This window comes from Meriones unguiculatus, chromosome 8 (genome assembly GCF_030254825.1).
Source record: "Meriones unguiculatus strain TT.TT164.6M chromosome 8, Bangor_MerUng_6.1, whole genome shotgun sequence".
NCBI classification, from domain to species: domain Eukaryota; kingdom Metazoa; phylum Chordata; class Mammalia; order Rodentia; family Muridae; genus Meriones; species Meriones unguiculatus.
This window is the reverse complement of record NC_083356.1, coordinates 9,149,264-9,175,785: the sequence shown is the minus strand read 5'-3', so window position 1 is coordinate 9,175,785 and position 26,522 is coordinate 9,149,264. Positions and strand designations below refer to the sequence as shown.

Below are 26,522 nucleotides of genomic sequence, written 5' to 3'. Positions count from 1 at the left end.
TTACAGTGTCTCTAAATTCCACTTGAAGGTAAGCAAACATTTACCACCCCATTCAGTGGCTGAATACAATCATATTCTTTTCTGTGGTTCACACATAAGCCATAAGCTCAAGTTCACACATGAGCCCTATTGATTATGTTCAAGTGGCCACTTACAAGGCTGCTTTAAGCAATTGCTTGCAGAAATTGCTGACTGAGGCTCTTAGGCAAAGACAAAAAGCTACAGCCCTCTTTGAATCTCTCCCTAGGCTTGAGTAAGGATGAAGTCTCATAAGGCAGGAAGACCCTGGAAAGATCTGGTTCATTCCCTCTCCCCAGCTTCATCACAAGTTATGCCTGTCTTTGCTCTTTCTAAAACAAAACAAAGCAACAACAAAAAACCAAAAATGCACCCCACAGCCACCATGCCAATAATAACTAATACCCGTAAGGGGCTCAGGCATTATACGTATGACGGTTCTTGCCGTCTTCGAAGCACCCCTGTAAGAATGCCTGTTACTATTTCCACCTTACAGGCATAGATTGCAGGGTTTGCTGACCATCACTCAGCTAGCCTGCCTGCCATAGCCAGCATCAAACAGGTTCTGTGCTCTGATTCAGAGAAGGGACCCAATATGAAGGAAGGTCTTAGGAAACCTTCATCAAGCCACTGGATGACTGAGATCTACTTCTAGCCAAGATATCTGTTAAATCGTCACTTATTTGTCAATATAAAAATGCCCGTCTTACCAGCTTCAAAGGAGGAAGCATAACACACACACACACACACACACACACACACAAACTGTATTTTATAAGCTTGAACGCACTTCACAAATACCCTCATGCTAAGGTCAGTAATTGTTCCCAAGTACCTACTGTATGCTAGATGTCCCGTCTAGAATGGCACACTGCCTTGCTTTCCGAGAGCTAATGGTTTGGTGTGGGTCACGGACCAAAGCTGCATTTCTTTCGCCATGACTGGCCAGGGGCTACTCAGCAACAGGAAGACGCTAAGCTCTGGGGAGGGTTTGAGACAAACTCTTCCTAAAGGCGGGCGCTTTTCATCACGGGCATTTGGCAGCTACGTATTTCGGGTTGACCTTTTGCGGACTGGCTGGGAATAGCTCCAGTGAGGAGTGAGCAGTAATATTGATTAGATGGATGAATGATGGGTCCTGGGAAGAAAGCAAACTCACTGAACTGCTCATGTCAGTGGGGGAGAATCCACCGAAAATTGTCAATAATTTGCCAGTTCAGACAATTTGTGTTTCTGATCTGTGCTGGAGCAGCGGACAGCCCTGCTTTTCTCTCCTCCCCTCCCCCTTTCTTAGGCCACTGCTCTGTGGTAAAGACATCCACCTGGAGGCGAGAGAGCCGGATACAGCCTCAGTTCACCTGCCATGCAGAATTCAGGGACCCGGGAATGATTACAATACTGAGGGTTCTGTGGGAGTTATCAAAATTGAAATTTTAGGTTTCATGGTTGTTTTATGTAACCACGCAAAACTTCCCTCTCTCTATGGGAAAGTTTCTCAAACATGCACTAAGCTACTTGCTCCAAAACACCACAGTTTTTCTCTTCAATCAAAAAAAGAACAGCTTTGACACGTTAAAATAAGAAACTGTCACATTCAGGATTTGATTAGACTGTTCTTAATAGCAGGCTGGAGTCATTAAAACCAGCTTTTCAAGATAAACTTTATATGCTCCATCAGTGGCATTTTGGAGTGTGACAGCTTCCAAATGAGGCTCCCAAGGATGATGGTATCTTTGAGGCCTGGAAAAAGGAATGCCATGCGTGCAACCTGCCAATAACAAATGTGTGTTTCCAGTGTTTAAGGACACAAACTGCACATCTTCATAACAAAACAATGCTAAATCACATCAGTAAAGGAATTGTACCTTAGAAGAGTACATGCACAGTTTTATGAAAAAAAAAAAAAAAAAAAGATATTCCATGACTATTTACATCACTGTAATTTGCAATATACAAAAACTCTTTGTAATTATTATATATATTTATATATAAATATATATTATATGTATATTTATATTTAAAAATATAACATTTTTCCAGTATTACCATTAAGAGTGAAAGGGTAAGGGATGTCCAATAACTTGTTAATGGTTTAGTAGAAAAATGCCAGGTTAATTAAAACAACAACAACAAAGGCACAATGTTTCTTAAGATTTACTGCCGTTTTATTGAAGGGCAAACCTTCTTTAAAATTCCAGCTGTGAAACTAACTGCCTTAGGAAAATTCCAAGGTTGTAGTGGAAAGTGCAGTTAAGGTCCCCAACAGGACGCTGCTTGCCTAGGTCCCCGGCTGGTTCTACCCTAGGCCAGCAGATGCCAGCCATAAGTGGGTGCTGGACAGAGCACAGCCTCACCAGGACCAGCCTGCTCGTTGCCTTGGGTAACTGAACTACAAAGCCACACTGTTGTAAAAGTCTGCTCACAAAAAGTAATAAAGTGCTCTTTCTCGGCTTTTATGATCTTATTTTCTTTTAAATAGCTTCATTCTCCTCCACAGCGCTGAAATATATGGTGGATAACAGTAAAAATGTCAGTTAAGGGCTGCTTTACTGAGAGAGCAAAAGACATTCTTGAAATGGTGAATATACCAAATTAGTTACTTATAGTCAATCAGATAGCTTTCAAGTGGGATTTTTTTTTTTAAATTTAAAAAAGGACATTTAGCCCATCGCATGATTGACTGTGTACTATTTTCATCAAGAAGTTATAGCTTTTAACTTGCAGTTTTGAGTGAAAATTTCTGCAGAAAAATAAAAATTTGGGAGTACTAAAGAATTTGCAAAAGACCTGGGACCAAAAAAAAAAAACCAAAACAAAACAAACCCCCAAACCAACCTTGAAAACCAAAGGACAAAGAGCTTGGGTACTGTGCTATCCACACATTCAAATACCCATAAGGAAATAATTTTTCCCTCCTCCTTACTACCAACTACCAAAGAAAAACTGTTGTTTTGGAGCAAGTAGCTTAGTGTGTGTTTGAGAAACTTTCCCACCTGGTTCTCTTTCTCAGACTGTTTCCTTGTAGGTTTAGGAAGCAACAATATATCCATTTGAACTGTCAGAGATCAAGAGGTCAGAAGAGTGTCTTTATTGTGAATTTATTTAACTGTACCTTTGTAATTAACATGGACCAAAATTAAACCTATTCAAGACTTGCCATGCTCAGGGAGCCATCCTGCTGTAGTCATTAAAGACAGGTAAATGACCTCCTTGTTGGCTCTGGTATGAAGTCTGCCCAACATGACAGTTTCCACCGTGGTGGGCATCACATTAAATGGGTGGAGCTTGCTGCCCATGTTGAAGGGCTTTCTTTATGCCCTCCACAACCACAGGCCAGTTAAATGATACTCCCTGGTTCCCTAGACATTAGGGAATCTGATCACTAAAAATTAGTGTCTCACCAACATTTTATTTTATTTCATTTTTATTTCTCATGTATTGGTAGTTTGCATGCATTTTCTATATCTGTGTGAGCATGTCAGATCCCCTGGAGCTGGAGTTACAGACAGTTGTGAGGTACCATGTGGGTGCTGGGAATTGAACAGGGGTCCTCTGAAGAGCAGCCAATGCTCTCAACTGATGAGACATCTCTTCAGTGACTCCCTCCCCCACAACAATTCTTAATACACCAGCAAAGAAAGAACTGGGGACCAGCTCTTCAAAACCAAAGCAGAGAATTAAAATTCCAAATCCAGTTGAACAGACTATCTTTCTACTTTTAGGTATGCAGTCTCTGAAATGTGTATTCAAGTTTATATTATTTCTATTGTTCAGGACTATTTGTTGGAAACATGTCAGAGAGAAAAAGAGAGCAAAGGAGGCACAAACAGGAAAAAAGAACAAAGAGGAAAGGAGGGAAGAGGGTTCAACTTCCATTAAAGACTAGTGTTACTACTGTTAGTATTTCTTTAAAAATGATGCCACACACACAACAGATATAATATGAAAGAGAATTATTGGATGGAGGTGGAGAGATAGAGAGGAAAAGGAGGGAAAGAGACATAGTGGGGGATCCCCAGGAAAGAAAGTGAGGCAGAGAGAGCAAGAGAGGAGAGTAAGAGAGGGAGGTAAGAGAGCGACGAAGTGTCGGGTTGGTTCTTTTATAGCTTGTGCATGTGCAGATGAACAGGGCCTGCCACACAGCTGGTTGGTGACACATGATGACATCATAGGTTACTAGGCAACCCAGAAGCAGGCTTGCCTGCGTGCTAACAGCTACATCTATACGTTACTCTGGACTTTCATGCCTTGTCAAGGCTGAAGCCAGTATCTGCAACACAGAGGGTCATCAAGCTTCCAATAGTCATCAGGAAGCTCACACAAGTATAGATGCATACCTGAGTCAAGAAAAAAGTCCCCACTGTGCCAGATCTAGAGCCCAGTCTCCACCTAAGAGGGTCTGGTAACAGTAGTAATACCGCTGGCACTGACTGCTAATAGGGAAACAGTAATAGAATTCTGTCCTGAAGAACAAAGAAACAGTCCAGGGTGTGTGATGCCTGAAATCATATAAATCTCTCAAGACTGCTTATATCCGTCCCTCTTCCCCGAGGCATTTGTCACAGCGCTGACAAGATCAAAATGAGATAAGCCCCAGAAGCCCTTTGAAGCTACCAGAAAGATTATGTTAGGGAAGGGCCTAGAGTTAGGCTATCAAACATCCTTCGGAAGCTCATTAATAACAGACCTGCTACGGCGGGCGGGTGGGACTACAAATCCAGTAAACCCAATTCCCTTTTCCTTGTGTTGTAAGCACTGTTAGGAAAAGGTCCATTTAAAACTACCCACAATAGAAACAACAATGGCCAGGCCTTTTCCCTAAGAAACTTGACCAAGCCACTCCCAGCCACTCCTCTGACCTTTGTTCCACCAAACTTTCCCATCACTCCACCCAAGTTTTCTCCAGAATACTATTTTTTTTTCTATTCTATTTGATTTAAGAGTTTTTGTAGCGGTTGTAGGATGGCTGACTGGTGGCATTTACCTTGGGTGGATGTGTCAAGTCCTGTAGGAGGTTAACTCTATTTTGTCTAAGAATTAATGAAGTATTTTGTTTCAAACTTAAAAAAAACCACAGGTTTGGAAGGTAACCCATTTTTAATTATTGGCCAAAATACAGGTTGCGGATTGCCATTAGAAATTTATCAGCGTATAAACGAGACTTGTACTGTTCTTTATTTAGAACATTTTTAGTATTCATGACCCAGTTCTTAAGTCAAGTGTCTATGATGCCCCGTGTGCAGTACGGAAAAGGCATGTCAACAAAAGGCCAGGATATTATCCAGTCATAACATATTTCTTTTTTCTTTCTTTCTTTTTTTTCTTTTCTTTCCTTTGAAACAGGGTTTCACTGTGAAGCCTTGGCTGTCCTGGGCTGGGTTTGTAGATCTGGCTTCAAACTCAGAGATAGGCCTGCCTCTGCCCCCCAGACTGCTGGGTTACAGGGTGTGTCACTGCACCAGACTGTAAGGTGTTTCTTAATTGCAAACCACCTGCCTGTAATTCCGGACTCCAGAACCTGAAGCAGGGGATATCAAGTTTTAAGCTAGCTTGGGGCTACTGAATGAAAACCTGTCCTAAAAAAATAAAAAAATAAAAAATTAATTAATTAAAAAAAAATCAAACCAAAGTGAATCACAGCGATTGTAGCCTTTAGAGATGTACTGGGAAAATGTAACTCATTTGCAAATCAAAAGCTTAAGAATTAAGGCACATACATATGCTGATACGGTAATATTAAAGAGGGAGAGGCTAGGATGGAAGGGGAAACTCACCAGCGACGGCGACGGCGTGGAGAGACAGAGAATTCAGTTTGAGGTTGTAAAAGATGAACCCTTAAGAAAGAAGAGCCAGACTATCCTGTTTACACATTGAAACTATGGAAGGTTTTAAGAAGTTGGGAATATACTTCAGATAGGTGGGTAAAACACTAACTGCGGTGAATTCTGAATGAGGAGCACTCTGGGGGCGGGGAGGGGGGGACGCGTACAAACAAGAATCCGGAGTGGAGCCTGGTCGGGCATCTTCAGTGCCAGTCAGGAAGCTCAACAGTCTCCGGGCCAGAAGCTCCAGGTAGGACAGCCTGGCTGGACAGAGAGTCCCAGAGATTCTGCCCGTCTCCAGCTGGGACTACAGGTTCTTGTCACCAAATCAGTTTTGTTTAAAGCATGGTTTGGGGGGACCAAATCAGGTCCTCAGGCTTGCCCTTTACCAAATGAACTATTTCCCCAGCCACGTTTGTTTGTTCATGACAACAAGGTCTTGTGCAGCCCAGGCTAGCTTAAAACTTACTAGGTAGCTGGGGATGATATTGAATCCTGACTCCAAACTCCCAAGCATGTAATTACATGGCCCACAATTCCACACCCCCTTCCGGTATATTATTTTAACAGTAAATAAAACCAGGAGGAAAAAGAAATCCTTAATCCCATTTGCCATACCCTGCCATAGACAAGTACATAGACACGATAGCATATTCTCATATATTATTCCCCCCAAAGAACAACCACTTTATACATGCCCTTTCATAACCTTCTCCTTCCCCATTAATATCTCCTGTGTATTTTTCATACTACTTTCCCTCTGTATTTTGCTTCTCAGGAGGTGCATACTTTTTCCACCTTATGGACATAGCACCATTCCTTCTTAGCTTTTAACGTCTCAAAGAGCTCTCTGCTAGCCTTTTTAAAAAGTAACATTAAAGGAGACGGTAAAATAAGTCGGTAACAAAATCAGCTCAGCAAGAGACCTGCTATAGCGTTTATAAGGGACCATCTTTAGTCTTAAAAAGCCGGATTTCCAAACCTCACGTTGCTCCTAGATTTGCAGTTTTTAATGAGGCCCGGTCCTTATAGAGAGCGTGTACTCCCAGGCACGCTTGGTTTAGTAAAGGTCATTTCTGGTTGAACAGCGCCATCTAGTGCCTCTTTTCTTCTCGTTGACTGCGGGGACATTTCTGCAGAGAAGCCACCTTTGGGACGGTCTTACTACCACCCGACTCTTTTAACTCAGGTCTCGGAGCTCAGTGTACAGCACACTTATGGTTCCAGCTGTGCTGATTAAGGAAATTGATTGCACTGTTCTGTGGTCTTGGGTAAAAAGCAAGGCATAGACGAAGAGTCAAAAGCAGTCATTTAACTTTCTTTTCTTTTCTTTTTTTTTTTTTTTTCTTTTAACTGACCTGTGCAATTAAACCTGACCCTTCAAACAAGACAAATTAACTCCTTTGTGGTGACACAGACTCCAGAATAGACGGATCAATTATGGGGACCCAGGCTCTTCATGCTGAAGCTGAATGATACGGCATTTGCAAAGTCTGCTGGCTGGTACGCCTGGAAACTAAAAAGCAGATTCTGAAATTAGAGCTTTGCAGAGGGCATCACAGGCACAGTGTGTGCCAGAGCATTCCTTTTGTGAATCAATTGCAATCAATGTCCCAGAGTGGTATCTGGTGGCACCGTGCTAATGGGAAGTGCAGCCAAGCAGGTCTCGGCCTCCTGAGCTCATTAGCCGGGCATTCTGGACGGATGCCGAGACACCTGGGTGGCTACATCCACCTACCCGACTAACCCTGGCTGTCTCCGTGCATCTGCTTCCCTCTCTTGAGTCATGTGTGACCCATGTTTTATTATGCGTTGTTAAACGGTGGTCGGAGTCCGTGCTTAAATGACTGTCTTCCAAATAGGTCATGAAGTGATGCTGTGAATTCACAAGAGTCCTGAAGAATTATGGAGCTTTTGGCCCTGGTTTTAAGTGAATCCCACGTGGCAGCTCGACAGACGGAGACATGGCTCTGACTTCCACAGTTTAGGGACTGTGATCCGCCAACTCTGCGAGGCACTCCCGTCTCTCTAAAACATCCGGTCTATTCATAACCTTGTACATCCTTAAGGAAGTTCCTTCCTGAGTATTCAGTGTTCAAGTTAGTTTTATATCTAAGAGATGGTTTTCATGAGTATGTACATGTCAATACCAATAATGACAGGGTTTAATTTAATTTAATGAAATAGTTTGGATGAGGTTAATTTTTGGCCCTAAAAATTGCCTCAGCAAGTATGAAACCTTTTAGGATCCCACGCTCCATCACATAGATAACACTCCAAATTGTTCAACAAATCCTACTTTCATCCAGCCACTGGCATGTTGAAACATGGGCCTCTTCTGTAGCATTCCTACATACATATCAAAGTGAGAAGAAAGTTCAAGTATTTTGGCCTCCTCCATATTATTTTATAGATTGGGATGATTCTCAAAGTAAAACAAAAGCAAAACCAGTAAGCATTCTCCCACTGAGTGGCATTCTGAGCCTGATAAAAGCCCTTTTCTGAAGGAGGTACTTAAAGAATAAAATTACAGGTTATTTTCTTCTCTAAGAGAATACATAAAAGCTAAAAGACAACAGAAGAGGGGGGAAAATGCCAGATAGCTTGTATTATAGAGTCGATTAAAAATAAATTCCTTGAAACTAGCCTATGGAGGGAAACCATTGCACAAGGGAGGTCGCAGGAAAAGCTGCCAGAAACTGGCCCCGTCTGCATGCAGTCCAGGCACTGGCCTCCCTTGAAGCAGATGAGTCCACTGGTTGCAGGTTTTGGGTTCGACGGCTTCGAGATCCACATCAGCAGGCTGGGAGTTGGGTTTGCTTTTACAGCATCATGTTATGAATCCTGCCGTGACCTCAGGTGTCCTGGGCCTTTATGTACGGATGGAAACATTCAGCCTGGTGGCTCTCAGTCACCCTGGGACATCAGAACACTCATCAGTCTCCTCCCCAGAGTGACGGGGAGGAAAGCACTGTCCCAAGCACAGCCGAGTCCTGATGGAGGGAGATCCTGGGTTGTAGCTTCAGCTCCTCTTTCCTGCTCCTTCTACCCTACCTCACCCTGTGAACTGAAGGATGAGCTCAAAAACTCTATGGTGGATTAATCCAAAAAGAGAAACACATCTTAACGTTCAACAATTTGAGCAGGTTTCACATAAAAACTAAGCCAGGAAGACAAATAAAGATCTGCAAAATAAAAATAAAATAAAAAAATTATCTTACAGGGTGTGTTGGTGCACGCCTTTAATTCCAGCATTCAGGAGGCAGAGACAGGAGGATTTCTGAGTTTGAGGCTGGACTGCTCTCATAGAGAATTGCAGGTCAGCCAGGGCTACACAGAGAGACCCTGTCTCAAAACAACAACAACAAAAGATCTCCACCCTGGGAGATCTCTACCTAGGACTTTGTCATCTACAACTGCTGAAAACATATGTCTGGGCCTTGGCATATGGCAGCTGGGTGCGAGAGTCCTTCTTGTATAGCAGCATAAGGCCCTGGGTTTGAGTCCCAGCACTGCAAATAACATAAATACAGACACAGAGAGCAGATAAACTGAATCTCAAATATTTCCTTTTCATGTTTTACAAGTAACATGCTTACAGCACATTTCCTTTTTTTGGGGAAAAAAAACCCCTAACGAATTAAATCATACCCTATCAATGCATCCATCAAAGACTAAGCCATGACTAACATTTTACAAATATAAAATCTTTCACAGTTGGCTAGTCATCCATGGAGAGCAGCACACCTCAAGTCCTTAGGTTGCCTTAATCTCAAGATAAGGGCCCCAGTTTCTTCTACATTTTTTAAATATTTTTTTTTATCAGCTACTCGGGGAGTCCCCTTAGTGCTAAGGAGTTATTTCCCCTAAAGCAAACATGGTGGCTTCTGACTGAAAATCACTCTGTACTCATGCACACCGAGGAACTGAATGGCTGGATAAATAAAAACACTCTGCGGAGGAGCTGGCTAGCAAAATGAGAACAATTTCCCAAATCTGTGGCCTCGGAAAAACAGACGTGCTTTGCTGAACATCGAGAGCAAGGCAGGGCCTCTGAAGGCTTTTGTCTTCTAGACCAAAAGACAAGGGCGACTCCATGACAGCCAGCTCCAACCCCTGTCATGGTCATATCAGGACCATGCCCATAGGTCCTGTTCATGTTTGTCTTTATGTTGTGTGGTGCAAGCAAATGGCAATCACCATTACACCAGCAGCTCTGCTCCCCTCCCAGGAGGCAGCCTCCATGTCAGCTTCCGCACAGGGGTGACAGCGAACACTGCTGCTGAAGACGGGAACTGACGGCTTTGATCAGAGGCAAGAGAAAGGGAAGTGAGAACAATAACCCTAAAGATAACATGTGCAGTTAAGGCAGCCTCAGCAGGAGGAGGCTCAGCACCCAGGAGGGCAGCCCTCACTCCTTCTTACTGTTTGTGCAGACTGCTGCTGTCTGTGGCCTTCAGATGTGTTCAAAGAGCCAAGCAGCTCACCTGTCCAGGAGACAACGGAGCTGGGAGAGTAGGCTCTAGCCACCAGCTCTGCATTGCAGTATGAAACACAGAATGTGTAGGTAGACTTGAATCCCCATAAACAGTGAGTACTTTTTAGGGAACATGCAGTGTCTGTACTGAACTTCAAGTCTGACTAGCATTTGGGTTAACAGGGAGCCTGATGCAGAACATCTTTCCTGCCTCCCAACATGGCAGCCTAACTCCACATGCTGGGCTCCAGGTAGCATGTTTGCATAAAGCAGCTAGCTCCCCCTACCATGCCATCAGAGTTTGAAAACATCTTTGCTAGATGGATTCTCAAGCAATGCGTCTGAGCCCCACTGTCTGTGGATTTCCCATCAATAAACCAAGAGCATCTGGATGCTGAGAAAATTAATTAAAGCTTGTAAAGTTCTTTGAAATTGGCACGTTCAGCCACATATGCTACAAAATATTTATCACATGCCAGACTGCCTGGAAACATGGTCGGTAGCCACTAGAAGACAAGAGATTCTAAAACGTTAAATCAAGAATTAGAGTATTTCCACGTTAAAGAACCATAGCTTTAAGAAGAGAGTTTACCTTTCCAGAGACAAATGAACATGATTTACCTTCAAATGAGTATAGTCATTTATATTGTTATTTCAAAAGCTGAATTATAGTTAAATTTTTTTTGTTAAACTTTAATTTTTTATAAAAGCATTTCAAGAAATATAAACAAATAAAGACCTGGGCATGATGGTGCATCCCTTTAATCCCAGGACTCGGGAGGCAGAGGCAAGTGGATCTCTGCAAGCCTAAGGTCAGGCTGAACTAGTTAGTGAGTTCTAGGACAGCCAGGGCTACATGGTGAGACCCTGTCTCAAAAAAAGAGGAGGAGGAAGAGAAGAAGAAAGCAGTTAATCTGCCAATCTCCTATGAGTCTATTGCTTCCTATTTACACTTTTGTAAGATTTTTTTTTGTTTTTGTTTTTTAACATTAAAGAAGGTTTTATGAAAACAAAACAGAGACATCAATGTAGTAAGTCACGGTCCGAGGCTACACTCTTTCAGGCTTTTCCTCTCTAACCATTCATGCCCACGCGTTCTCTCCCAGAAACTAGCACAAGCATCCCTGAAGCACATCCTGTATCCTTTGGTGTTATCAAGGTGGAAATTCAAGCCTGTCAATGAGCTGAAGAGTTGGGTACGTACGGGGACACATGAATGCATGCCTATGTATACCTAGGAGCAGGGCTGGCTGTTCTCAGCCTGTAAGGAGCCGACTTCTATTCCAAAGCCTAAGGCCACCGTGTGTGAGTGAGGGAAGCTCAGAGGCAAGGCTGTCAAACTCCTCCCTTACTGCTGACTGAAACTGAGAGTTTGTAAAGGGGCAACAAGCCCCTGAAGAACAGCAGAACCAACACTTGAGCTGCATAAACTTGCAACTCTGTCTCCACGTTTCTCTCCTGCTTTCTGTATGCTCTGCCTTGTATCTAGAGTGACACAGCCTCTGGTTCTGCTCATCCTTCAGGATCAGCTCAACCTTCTCTTCCTTCCTGATGCTTTCCATCACAACCCACACAGGACAAATGGCCTGGGTCTTCACCTTTATGCTAGTATAACAAATATATATCAAACCATATATATAAAATGAATACATGCATATGTATGTATGTATATATGTACGTATGTATGTTCCTGTTCAAGTGTCTTTGTTTTCTACCAAGAGTGAGCTCTTTCAAGATTGGAATATTCTTACCTAATGTTTGTATTGTTAGGCCCTTACCCTATGGTACAATACAATCACTCAATGAAAGCATCTTGCAAGGAAACCATGTCCCCAAATTGAAGTAAACATTTCAAAGTTGCATATTAAGGGCTGACACACATATATGAGGGCAGCGTCAAGAAGACAAGGAAACATGCAAGCTAGGCATCAATACTCTGATGTGACCACACTGTGAGGAGAAGAAGAAAGGGCATGGGTCTCCATTTAAGGAGCCAGAGCGACAGAGGCTGCTGTGACGTCCCTCAAGAGTCTCCACGAAAGTGTGCCAGCCATACCCTGAAGGGTTAGCCTCCAGACCAAGGGTTCAGGCGGCTTGATTTCTGCTCGCCTCCAACCGTGCTAAAGAGGCACAAAGGTGTCATTAAGAAACGCGGTGCCTTTCTGCTGTACTTTCTCACACACTCATTGCCATCGGGGCGGCGTTTGATCTTGGAGTCACGGCTGAGGTGACCCAGATTCAAACTGGTGATTATTAATGTCACATTTGTGGAGTCCTTCCTAGGGCACGGTACTTGGAAGTTGCTTAGGAACCTGCTGGGGGATGTGACTCTGTGTCGCTATGCTGATCGGCGTGTGGAACGTGCCGCCGGTGGCCTCACGCTTCCCAGTGGGGGCTTCTGATTGAGTCTGGCCTCATTAGAATGACGGACACTGGAGGTCTTGATGATCTTCTGCGAAGTAAGTGGCTCCACTAATCACAGTGCACTAGAAGGTGCTTTTGGCTGGGTCCGGTCACATGGACAACTTGTATTGGCCGGGACCAGCACAATGCAGCAGGGACTTGGCTGTGCACATCTCCTTAATGTTGTCTGTGAGAGTCAATCAGGATGCTAGCGGCGCTCCTAAAAATATTAGGAGTCAACTCAAGTGGTTCTAGCAAAAGCATGAAGGACGGTCAAGGCGCAGACATTCTAAACATAGTTGTTATTACCTATGTGACTATACAAATAAAAGTGAGCTCACACTTTAAATCCTCTATATGTCCTATAATGAACATAATGCTTACAGACAAGGAGATAAGGAGGCTGTGGTTACACATTCAGCACACTGGTAACTTCCTATTTAATAACCCTGCTTTTCTGGTTTTTGAAATTTTATTTTAGGTTTTTCGAGACAGGGTTTCTCTGTGTAGCCTTGGCTGTCCTGGAACTCACTCTGCAGACCAGGCTGGCCTGGAACTCACAGAGATCAGCCTGCTTCTGCCTCCTGCGTACTGGGATTCAAGGTGTGGGCCACCACTACTATTTTACCTTCAGCCATCATAGTGTACTGTAAATGACCTATTTAATCCAGTTGTTGGGTTTTGGAAGCATATATTCCCCAAGCCCTTCAAAACAGAGCAATTTCTGCATTTTGAATTTGCCACAGGGAAGAATGAACAAAGCTGTCAGTTGGACCTGGCTAATGGGGTATTTTCGAGTGGACGGCTAGATAATTCTAATAATCCGTCCAAGTAGTTATGGTGATCACCAAATATCACTTCAGATCTTGTAGTTATCATCCAGCTCCCCTGAAGAGATAGCCTCCAACTGTAGTACTTCAGAATCAAATAAAGTAGAAACTAGAAATATCACCATGACCAAGACGGAGTAGAATAAGAAGGTCAGAGAACTAACCAACACATACGCGCCACAGACATCAGCCATGTTGGGTCAACAACAGGGATATTTATTCGACCTTCTAGGTTGTCTTTCGTTTGAAACCCTCATGCAGACATGGTTCATTCAGGAGCTGCCAGGCCACAGTTGCCTAGCAACTGGAGTCTTGAACCAAGGTGGAATCCTCATCAGTACATTGGATTAACCTTGGGTAGGCCCCTCCACCAAGCCAGAGTAAAGACACATGATGTATATCTAAAGGCACTTTGCACTTGGGAGGCATCTGTCTTCCAATAGTAAAAATGTGTCAGATTAAAACATGATCGTCTCTGGACAAATCACTTGGCTAGGCTTCTTAAAAAGTTGATCCATGGCCAATTAGTCCCTGGAACCTGAGACATTAATATAATAACTCAAGCAACCAGGGTTCCTAGCAAGCTGGTTGGAATCACTTAGAGGATTAGACTTGCAGCCCTGGCATTTAGATCAAGAGTAAATGACAGCCTGTCTTTGTCGGGCAGCCCCAAAGCCTCTCTGAAGATGCTCCTTCTACCTGCCTGCAGTGTGGCTCATGATGAAGAGAAAGGCCACGGGGCTTCCCTGCTGTAGGCGTTCATCTTGGACAAAATCCCTCTCTGCTGTACACTTCTGGTTCATCCACTATGGCTGGGAGGAGGCGTGGCCACGATGAGCTGGAGGCGTGGCCAGGCCCTGTTCTTGACTCTCACCATTCTCCAGCTTTATTCAAACGAGAGGGAATTTTCTCAGAAACTTCAGCAGTGAAAATAAAATACCCTGTCAGGCAGTGGTGGCACATGCCTTTAATCCCAGTGCTTGGGAGGTAGAGGCAGGCAGATCCTCGAGTTCATAAGGCCAGCCTGGTCTACAGAGTGAGTTCCAGGAGTGCAAGGGCTACCCAGAGAAACTCTGTCTCAAAAAAGCCAAACCAAACCACTACCACCAACAAACCCCAAGCCCCAAACAAGAAAGACTGAGAGAGAGAGAGAGAGAGAAAATTCCAGCTTCTTTTGTCTTTATGACATCTATAAAATGGTTCATAAGTACCAGCTCTGTAGAGAAAGGAAGTCATTTGCCAACTTTACAGCCTCAGAATCAGAATGCAACTAGATTAAAGCTTTTTCTCCCCCGAGTGAGTACTGTGAGCTGCTGTATTACAGTGAGGATTTGCTCTGTTCACAGTTATTAAGCACTCACCACTCTCCCCAAGGGGTTCTTGATCTGGGGACAGGTTCGCAGACAGGGAAACAGAGAGAGGAGTCCCAGGTAAAGATGGCGGCGGCACTGGCCTGCTGCTGCTCCTGAGGCCATGGAAGTCAGATTTGGCTTATCTTTCTGATCCCAGGTGCCTTGAGCAGAGACATGAAGGGCACAGTGACCCTGGAGCCCATGTGCCCTCTTCTAGGCATCGGAAGCCAGCGCAAACATGAGATTTGCAGTGGGACTTGAGAGTTAAGCTCTCGAATACAAAGGGGGGGGGCAGCCTTCGCTCAATCGCCAAGGATCCTTCAACTCTGTTGGCAATGGCTTACCTCTTCCTGAGTGCAGTACCTTGCAGCAATTCACAAAAATGCCTGAAAGTGAGAGTTTTCAGTTACACTGTGCAAACAACCGGAGCAGACAGTTCAGGGAGGAACGTTTGACAGCAGTGTACATCTGACAGGGAAGAGGCAGGGAAGCAGTTGACTTTGTGACTGGTTATACCTACACAGCACGAAGTCCCAGGAAAGCTGGAAAGTTAGTCAGGTTTTAGCATAGAGAACTGAAAAGCCTTTTTGAAAGAATAAAATGAAATTGAATCGAAACCACAATAGCAGGGCCCTGAGGTGGGGGCACAGGCCTTCAATTCCAGCACATGAGAGGCAGACCCAGCAGAATCTCTGAGTTCGAGGCTGGCCTGCTGTACAGAGCAAGTTCCCAGGACTGCCAAGGCTACACAGAGAAACCCTTTTTTGAAACAAAACAAAACAGAACAAAAACCAAAGACCAAAGCAGAACAAACAACAAACAATAGCAAACAAACAAAATCCATAAAACTGGAGAAGCATCCAATGTCCTCTTTGAGTTTTGCTATTCACACACATAGCACTAGTGATGTTGACTACTATTTTTTTGTGCCTTCGTTGTGTTGGGGAAGGGACCCAGGGCCTTATGCTTGCTAGGTTCTTCCACAGCCAGAATGGACTTTTTAAGTTCCTTGAAGCCTGTGTATGTCCACATCAATGGCCACACTGGATACTGGCAAAACAGCATCCAAATTTTCAAAGACAAAGTAGGCAAAGAAATCAGATGGGCAACAAATTCTATTAATCGATTCTCACAAAACCATGTGATCACTCCTCTCCCCATGCTTGATAGGAAAACTTCAGACACAGTATCCCAATGAGGAGAAAAACTGTGTGTTTGCTACACTTCACTGAGATTCTTTGAGATGAGCCTCTGTTCACAGCATGAACACAGTTTTAAAGAACTTCATGTTATGGAAGATAAGTGGAATTATGTCTGTGAAAGGACAAAAACGCCGCTGGCTATAGAGACGGCTGTGATTGGCTGGTCTAGAGATTGCTTAACTAGTCCAAAGAGACGGGAACTGGTCTAGAGTAGCAGTTCTCTACCTTCCCGAGGCTGCGACCCTTTAACAAAGTTCCTCACCCCCCAACCTCAAGATTATCTTGTTGCTACTTCATAACTGCAATTTTGCTACAGTGGTGAATTGTAAAGTAAATTTCTGATATGCAGGATATCTGATAGGTGACCTCTGTGAAAGGGTCATCCAACCCCAAAGGGGTCATGACCCACAGGCTGAGAGCCTCGGGGCTAGAGGAGTGGCTAAGACTCCTCCAAGGACTTGGGTTCGGTTCCCAGCACCTACGTGATGTGTCTCACAACCACCCACAACAATAGTTCTAGGAGAGTCTGATGCCTTCTTCCTGCCTGTGGCCACTTTACTTACATGCACATATCCCTGTTTTTCTGGCCCACCTCCCAATTAAGAAGAAAATGAATTTGAAAAACTAGAAATGGGAACCAGTCTTGTCGCTGTTGAAAGGACAGACCAGTGTCTATGTACACACAGTGGCTTAGCTACGGACTCACATTAATAAAATTCTATTTAAAAATGTCCGATCTTGTGATTCAAAATACTTAAAAGTAGGATGTAAAATTGTAAATAACACTGTGATAAACTCATGACTTGTCAGATAAGTGCTATAGTTGAGTAATAGTTCTTAAATTAAAATATTTTTTTCATGATCACAAACCCTCAAATTTATTTATTAAGCCACTACAGGAACTCAAAATATAAGAAGACATAGGATAAAGTTATTTTTAAACAGTATGCAAATTGTACTTTCTCAAAAACTCACTTTGGAATACGATGCAATTTTTCCTTCGTCTCCTAATACCTTTTTTAGGTAGAGTACTTTCTAGTTCAAAACAATTGGCCAATTGTTAATCTGGAACAAATTACAATAAATACGCTTTGGAGTACGGTAAATGTACAGGAAAATAATATGCTTATTATGTTCTTTTTCAGCTTAGTGAACACTAATGTTAATTGTTTCAAAATTGGAGATAGTTTTACCTAAAAAGTGTCTCCAAGGTGACAAAAAATATTGGGTACATTATTTGAAAACATAAGTCACATCATATTTTCGCAAAGCTCTTTGACTTCAGGCATGTGTTTTTGCTGGGGGCCAGTGAGTGTCAGGCAGAGGTAGGCATCTGGTTCCCCCCTGACACGAACCACCATGAACCACAAGCACAGCAGAGATACTGATATCATGAGGCAGGACAACAGTTTGTCAGCAATAGAGTGAAAGTAGCCATTCAGAATGGATGAACCAAAGAGGAAGGATGGAGGGAGGTAGAGGGGGAGAGTGAAGAAGTGAGTGGGAAGGGAAGGGAAAAAGTCAGAGAGCATTGAGTTCAGCCTCTGTGGGGCAGAGACACAGTTTTAGTACTGGCAGATAATCTCTAACACCATCTAATTCGGCGGCTTCACCACAGCTGTGTACTGGAATCACCTGATTGGTTGATTCAGGGCGTGTGCCAGAGTCCACCCAGGGGCTGGGGGTGTGGCTCAGGGCCAGAAGAAACCTTGAATCCACACAGGTCTTCCTTGGGTTAAAAAACCAGTACTGAGAAATAGCCCTCATGTTCTTAAAAATTTTTGAACATTATTCGTCCTTTGGTCCTTTGACAAAGTTCCACAGATGTGCTGGGGCGGGGGGTGGGGGGAGGCAATTTTATCAGGACAGTAATAGAGAGATGAGTTTCAGAGAGGGAGAGAACTCAGGTGAAGACAGAATGAGCCAGAGAACGAGAAGGAGCCAGAAGACCAGAAAAAGATCGTTGGAGTTAGTTTGAGGCCAAGCAGGGCGGAGAGAGAAAGGCAAGATTGAATAAGTCAGCTGGGAGAGGATTTTGAGCCAGAACAGCTGAATTGAACCAGCCGTCCCAGAGCTCAGTAAGAACAAATAAGGATGAGCTTATTCAGCAGTAACTCTCAGAGGCTGAAAACATCCTAGGTCTAGGTTGGAGGCTAGGCTTCCAGGAATAGGCCTAGGCTAGCAGCCAGCAGCAGTACGCCTCTGAGACCACTGAAACAGGAGGATGAAAGTGACTTTTACACAGGTGTTTGTGACTGAATTCTTAAACAACTACATATGGATCTAGCCTAATCCTTTCATATGAGGAAACTGAAGCCCAGAGACGCCAAGAAACTGACTCAATGCCACACGGCTACTGTTTGGTCTACAGTCCCACTTTTACCATTTTCAGGAAGAAACAAACTGTCTTCCTGTGCATGGTTGTCACCTGTGAGCTCACAGCTGTCTGTCATAGAACCCTTGTTGAGGAACAAACAGGATAAACGAGCAAACTATCCTGTAAACGTTACCGAGACGATGTTAAAAAGCCGGCGTCTCCAGAAACAACCAGTAGAGTCACCATACGGTCCCCCCCCGGCACAGCCAAGCCAGCTGTGCAAAGCGTGAGCATGGAACAGCATTGGGGCTTGGATCCATGGGTCAGGAAGAGGAGGAGGGAAAAAAAAAGATTTTTCTTGGCTTGCTCCTTAAAACTCAAAAGAAGGTTAAGAAAGTACATTTTCCAATCCCTCAAAATGGAGAAAGCTGGCCTGCTTTTCTCACACTTGGCAGGACTGAAGGACGGGTTTTTGGCTATTAGCCCGCCTCGCTGGTTATGCTTATAGATGGCCCACAACAGGAGCATACATGGTTAAGCTGGTCAAACATCGACGTGTATTTTCTTCCCTCCCTTCATATTTACAGAAACATAAAAGGCTAAAGCATTTCAGAACAATGTGAGGGGTCAAGCTATCCCGTCAGCCTGTTGCTCAAGACTTGTGTGCGAATGGGGGCTGAGGCAGCTCAGTGGAATTACTCACATGATCCTCGGAATGAAGAAAGCTGAGCACAAAATGTGGTGCAGAATTCCCACAACACATCTGCACTTTCTATAAAAAACATCTGCAGCGCCATTTACTCCAGACATCACTTTATCTTTTTTTTTTTAAATTATGTAACATGCATGAACCCCAGCCACTGACCATACTTGTTAATTACACAGACCCCGAAGAACTGAAAATGTCATTTCTCTTGACAGAGGTTATACAAGTGTTCAAGCATCTTATGTGCAGCCTAAAATGGTCTGGCACAGGTCTTTGAAAGCAGAGCAAAGCGCCATACAATTAGCCTCCTTTCTGCTCCGAAACAAGGAACTTAGATTGTCCAAGCATGTAAATAGCCTAATTGGAGATATCAATTACACCTACCAAGTTATGGATTTCTTTAGACCCATAACCACACTATTTGTCATTGAAACAAACAAAGCACACAAGTGCCTCCTCCAGTGAAAATATATCATAGCTCCAATCAGTTCCCTTTTAGAAAGTGAGACAGTGTAATATTACTCTTAGTCTAGTGTGAATGCATATATGCCCCCACTCTGTGTGTGTATGCACATGTACTCAGTATTTTAACCAGGACAGAGAACTGGACAATATAGAAAAAAGATTCTACATGTTCTATTTTAACAGTAGCTACTACTGAGGAATTGGTCCCTGTAGCAAAGGGCCCATATGAAGAGGGTGTGTCTATCATCCTGGGTTCTCATCAGCAGTGTAGTAAGTAGCTCAAGACCTGGTTTTATTGCTAACTGAATCAAGGTCCTCCAGGGAGGTTTACTGAATTGATAGGCAGCACCCAAGAATGAAGTGGGATGAAAAAAAAAAAAAAAAAGGACCCCTATGTAGAAGCCACTAGATGCTTTTCAGTACTATTCTACCCAGCCCAAGCTAACTCCTTTTATTTTGATGAAAGGTCCCCAGTAGACGTAGTTAGTGGTCACATTGGGATTTAGGCAGTAATCTAACCTCCAGGCTTCAATGATCCCTGGTAGCCTGGGTTAATTTTTGCTGTTCCCGCAGGGGCTCCATGAAATATGGCATTTACAAATTTGGACTAAACAGCACTATTTATTACATGGTGGAAATTGTCCAAAAGTGCCAGGAGAGATGTTGGCATCTCTGCAAGTCAACTACTGTTGAACCCAAAGAAGCACTCTATTCTCCAGGATGCTCTTGAGGCACTGAAAGAGCCTGTGTGAGAACCCTTCCTGGGGACCATCTCAGCACCTCACCCATTGGATCCCCTCTGGCCGTGGGTGTTGTGTTTCATGGGGATGGGCAGAAAACCTTTCCGGAAACAGAGCCCCACCCCCCACCCCCCAGTCCCATACCAGCCCACACAAGCCAAGTCCCAAGACTGTTTATTTTCAAGCTTACTCAAATATATCTGCCGGCTGTTAGAGGATTAGAGCCACCACTGTGTTTAAAAAGTTGGAAGCCCCCAGAGGAGCTGGCTTAGGACAATCTGGTGGCTGTAGAATGGATGAAATTGTTCACTGTCTCCTCTTTTGGCTCAAGTATGTTTTTAACTTCTCTCTACTCTTTCAGTATTTTTGGTTTAAACCATTCTTCATGGTCCTTCAAAGGGGAAAATGGAATAATTTTAATAAAAGACAATGTGTCAGATGATATCCAATGGCCTAAGAGGATGATTATGATTGGTCTCTAAAGAAAAAAGGAAGAAAACTTCAAAATCATTAGCTACTTACAATGTGTTACCAGATAACCTTTCCCCCTTCCTTAGGGAAACCCAATGGCATACAATGTTTCTTTATGATTTCTTTATTAAGTACAGGGTGTTTGCTCAAAGCAAATGGTATCCTAGAAAACTAGGGTCACATCACATTAAGTGGTGGCTACTCTCTGTAGGCTTTTTTTTTTTTAAGGCAACACAAACAGAGAAAAGGGTGGTTATAAAAAACATCACAGGAAACCAAATAGCCTTTATTTAAATTAAAAGCAATCACAGCATGATTCTTGGAGCACACTAGGAAATGCTTTTGGCATGCAGCTGCTGAGTGGGGCCAATCTTATGTGTAATTGGAAACATTTCAAACAGAACGGTTACTAAAGTCACAGATCCTAACTGTTAGCTGTGGGCTCAGTACCTCCATAAAGAAGGAAGGCCAGTGGAACTGTGGGAGAGGGAGGACTCAAGGAACTGGGGGCACCTCAGTGCAGAATGTCACCCATCACGGACACATCTCTCTTTCCAAGTGCCTAGTGAGAACAGAAGAGCACAGCAAGGCTGGTGGGAGCTGTAAATCTGCAAGCAGGACAGAGTACCAAGACAGAGTCCTAACTCGTTTTTTGTTTTTGTTTTTTTTTTTTTTCCTAACTCCTTTTCTGAAGAGTATGCAATGAATGGGATCATTCCAACCTCCCACCTCAGGGAGAAAAATGCCACCTCAGCTTAGCTGGTCAGTTGATTTTTAGGATCACCTAGAACAAAACCCCGGGATGGGAGTTAAGTAAAGGTGAGTGGCAGCTGTTGGCTCATTTGCAGTTCCGTGTTTTCAAGTGTTTATACTGGTTTCTGCCTATCTGGCATTTTTTTAGTTGTAGGCATATGACCATGGAAGGTTGTTCTGTCTCCCTGCTCTCAGAGAATTCCCTTCAGATGTGACCATGAGCATGTAGTTTAAACAGACATAGGAAGAATTATTGAACTGTCTGAGAGGCTTTAACCTCCCCCCCACCCCGCCCCGAGTAACTGGAAACAGCCTATGCCCGTGGACCAGCAGCTCGGGAACAGCTCGTGGAAAAACCGTGTCATTCTGGCACACAGAGAGGGATCTGATTATTGTGTCGTATCTTCGTGCCAGGAGCGTCATGACGTCAGCATGCTCCAAGCTATAAAGTAGTCTCTTTCTACCGCTTTCTTCTTCAGGAGAGAGGGTCAGGGGAAACAGACTTGCAAGAGCTCCTGTTGGCCTTGCTGTTGGCCACTGCTTTCCACTGCTCCTGGATGCTCACTCTCTAGCCCTCTTCTCGGCACCACTATCAACAGGTGCATTCCTTGGTTACCAGGAAGCGGAGAGGTGACTTCTGCACATGTCCAAAAGGAGGGGTCCAGAAGGGCAGGGAGGCTCTGCTGCCTGGTCCCGGGTCCCTGGCACTGTTGGAGCCACTGGCTCCAGTCACAGCAGAGGACCGGAGGCACTGCACTGCAACAGTGTGAAGACTGGCCTCCTGATGACTCTGTCCTCCTCCCCCAATCATCTGCTCATGCCCACTTTCTAAAAGCACCACCGTGCAACCCTACAATTCCTTATCCGATAACCAGGGCAAACATAATAGTCCCTTAGCAAACCCAGCAGAAAACGCCTCATTCACTTGCCTTATTTTTTTTAATATTCCCACACTAGTAAGAGTTGAACAGGGAACACTGCTTTACATAACATGGAAAACCCAGAACTACTTTTCTGAGGGGAGGAGTCTATGTCAGTGAGATGACATAATGAACATTTCTATGCACACACGAGAACCACTGTGCATGCATGTGTGTGTATATGTGTGTGTGTGTGTGTGTGTGTGTGTTTGTGTGTGCGCGAGCATGCATGGAGGTCAGAGGTTAATGTAAGGCATCTTCCTCTATGTCTCTCTACATTATTATTTTATTATTACTATTATTTCAGACAATGTCTCTCACTGAACCCAGAACTCACTGATGTTCTAGGTTGGCTGGCTGGCCCAACAGCTCTCCAGATCCCCTTGCCCTGGTCCCCTAGTGCTGAGATTACACACATAGGTGACCTTGCCTGGCTCTGTACACACAAGGGTCCTGTGGGTCTGAACCGAGGCCGTCGTATTTGCAGAACAAGTACTTTACCAACTGAGCCATTTCCCCAGAACCCCATTTTGATTTCTGAAGTTTTACTTCTTTAAAATGGATGATTTATCCACTATAAACTACTTTGTTTGGGGAATTAAATGCTGTAATTAAAATACCAGTAAAGGATAAGCTTGACTTGACAATTCAAAAAAACATAGGGTAGGTTATTCTAAGAGCTACTTGATGGTAAATAATTTTTAAAGATTCTCACTCTATTTCTCCAGTATTAGGAATGTCACTCACTGGGGTGTGGCTTACCCACAAGGCCTGGCACCCACACTAGCCCCCTGGTACTGCTAAGATAACTTATACAACTTAACCTTTTGTGCTCCACTGACAGGTTACTGTAGACTTTAAAGAGATTATCTAATCATGATATTTTAAAAACTTATGTCCCAGCTTACTTTTGGAAATCCCTAAGGAAACTGTAAAATTTTAAACTTTGTTTTAGGGCCAGCTCTCATAGTCTAGCTATTAACTACAAAGTTTCTTTGTCTTTCTAGTTTGTATTAGGTGTTCCTTTCATGACCCTAGCTGACTCATTACAACAAGAAGTGGACCCACCGTCCTTAATTAGAAAAAAACAGTCAACCTTTTAAGCTTCATTGGTATTACCAGCAGGACTGATTGAATCTGTCACTTCAGTGAAATATGGCAGTTTTCTCTTAAAAAGAGTCTATAAATCAACAGGCTCACTCAGAGGTAACTCTCCAATTAGTACCACATTAAGAATGAAAAAATTAAATTACTAAACTCATTCACTCAAATCAACCTGTCCATCTTTAGACATCATTCCCCCTTCCTTTTTTTAAGGCTTAGTTAGAAGTATGAGTAATTCATTCACATTAGCCATGACTTATTATTTTAGTTATCAGTGATCGTGCTCTTAACTGAGGGTAGCATCCTTTTCTTTCTAGCCCCCTCTGTACAGCCCTTGCCTTATTAACCTTTAAATCCTTTGCATAAACATTTCTGGAAGCGCTTATAAAATATCTCCTCCTGTGATTCTCGGCTGGCCAGTTGATGGCATTTAGAACTCTCTGGTACCAGCAGGTGCTGCATTTTGCTTTTTTTTTTTTTTCAGCCTCCAGCTGGCTACAGTGATAGCTTCTTGTCCCAGCCACCTAGGCTAGGACCACATTGGAAGCAAAATGAACCCAGCTTCACCAGACACCAAGATAAATGGCTGCTGTTTAAGTTTTAAATCCCCTGGTGGGAGTAAATATTGTTCCAGTGAAAAAGGCTTGACAAACATTGCGTCATCCTTATGAAGCTGATTAAAACACAATTTTTAGATTAGGTTGGTCTTAATCTAAAAGCGTATCTATCTTGCTGTCAGGTTTTTTTTCCCCTCTCCTCCCCCCCTTTTTACGCTAAGAACATACGTATTGTTGGGGATGGTCAAACACGGCTGACACCTCCCGAGGGGCACGGTCCTACTCTGGTAATAGAAGGCTGAGGCACACTGACACTTCACTGAGGATAATGGCGACAGCAAAGGCTTAGTCGGAAAAAGGCCAGTTGTCACCTAAGTGACAGGCAACAGCTGAGCTCACACATCTGGAGCTAGAGGAGGGCGAACCTTAGCAGCCCTCACCCGTCTACACCTTGGGCCTGTCTGAAGAGACAGATGGAAGTTTCCTTTACTCCAAAAGTACATTAAAAATATCTGATGGTGAACCGCGTCAATTATATAACATCAGCGCAGACACTGCCTTCCCAAAGCGCTGATTAAAACCAGGCGGCAGACAGAACTGTTCAGGGACAGATAGGAGATACAATTTCATCAAGTATAATTTGTCATTCATAAAACCTACCCTAAAAGCCACAAATGCAGCATTCTTTTTTTTCCCTCCCCACCCCCCCAGCACAAGTGCACTTGGTCTCCGACAGAGATTTTTACATATGCTCCTTTAGGCCGGTTCGCAGTGCGTTCTTCTCCTTGATCGTGGCTGCAGTTCTGCCTCTGACACGTTTTAAAACCAGGAACCAAGTGCGTCAGGCTTAAGAATCTGAGTCCTCCAGGGGCGGGCTGAAACTCAAAGCGGTGCCAGCCGTCCCCGCGACCCCCCGGGTACACCCCCCGTCTTCAGTCTCCCCCGAATGCAATCTGTGGACAATTTTCCCGAAGTCCCAAAAATAACACGGCCCTGCCAATAGTCGTTGGCGATGCCGTTTGTTTTTCTTAGAGGGCAATGAAAACTCAACAGCTTTCTGCTGCATCCCGAGTCCCGCTCCTGCTAATTATTAACAGACCTAGTTTCTTCAACTTTTTCTGCCAGAACGGAGGACGCCGCGGCTCCCCTGCCCTCCCACGGGCAAGCTGCGTGCAGAGCGGGGGGTCTCCACGGAGGGCAAGGCTGCGGCTGCCTCGCCCGGGCAGGCGGCCCTTTCCCCGGCGCGCTAGGGGCCGAGCCTCCCGCCGACGCCAGAAGGTGACAGGCGAGCCTCAGCCTCTCCCCCTCGCCTCCCCGCACTCGCTTGGCCGGACCCCGCGCCGTGCAGCCGGCCTGGGCGCAGGGCGACAGCCCGCACGACCTGGCTGCCACGCAGCCGGAGGGGGCCGTGCGCCCTGCCTCCGCGCAGCCACAGGCCAGCAGCCCTCCCCGCGTCGTCCCCGCGCTCCCGGGACCGCCGGACGTCCCACCCCGCGCCGTGACAACGCGGCCCCGAGCCGCGGCGCCCCCCGCCCCGAGCCACTCACCTCACGCGCGAGCGGCAACGGCGGCGGCCGCGCCGTCCTCCTCGGCGGCGCCGGGAGCTGCGGTCCTCCGCGCCAGGCGCGCGCCCGCGTGCGCAGCCCCGGGAGCGTCCGCAGCCCGGCCCGATGCGCGGCGGCCGCGCGGTCCAGGTCAGCGCAGGCGGCGCGGGGCTGGCATGGTGGCGGCTCCCCGGCCGCTGCTCGGCTGCAGGCGGAGTGCGCGCTCCGGCTCCGGCCGCCGCAGAAGCACCCGCCCCCGGCCGCCGCGCGGGCGCCAGCGAAATCCCGGAGCGCGGACGCCTGGGATCCAGGCGGCTCTGCGCGCCCACGCGCACCGTGCGGGGCCGCGATCCCTCCCCGCGAGGCGGCACCCGCCGGGTTGCGGTCTGCAGGCCCGCGAGGCCCCGCCCCGCCCCGTCCCGCCCCGCCCCGCCTCCTAGTCTCTGCCCTTTTTTTTTAATGCTGTCGCCCTGGTTCGGCCAAGGATCCAGATGGATTGATTGAGAGATAGGAAGGGTGAAGGGGAGGAAAAGGCAAACCCAATTTCCTCTGATCAAACAGTTTGATGGGGTCCCTAGTAGGGTTCCCCTTTCCTTTGGGGCGTGTACAGAGGGCACTAGTTAATTAAACTCTTGCTTCCTTCCGGGCTCTCTGGACCCTGGTAAACCCACCTGGACTCGATTCTATCTGGTGTAATCCTCCAGCCTTACTTAGTCTGCCCCGCAGCCAAGGGGGAGAGATTTCAGATGACGAAGGCCAAACTGGACGTCTCTAGGAAAAAGCCCAAGGGCTATAGCCGAGAACCCTCGGGGAACCGCGGTGTCTGGGGCCAGGGCCGAGT

At 45.1% G+C, this 26,522-nt stretch overlaps 1 protein-coding gene across 1 annotated transcript in view; it reads right to left on the bottom strand.

The window, feature by feature from the left end:
• Positions 1-25,896, bottom strand: part of Prickle1 (prickle planar cell polarity protein 1) — a 90,359-nt gene extending 64,463 nt beyond the window's left edge. Inside the window, exon 1 of the mRNA XM_060388764.1 lies at positions 25,685-25,896. The gene's annotated coding sequence lies outside the window, so the exon portion shown is untranslated. The remainder of the gene's footprint in view (positions 1-25,684) is intronic.
• Between the last annotated feature and the right edge of the window lie 626 nt (positions 25,897-26,522).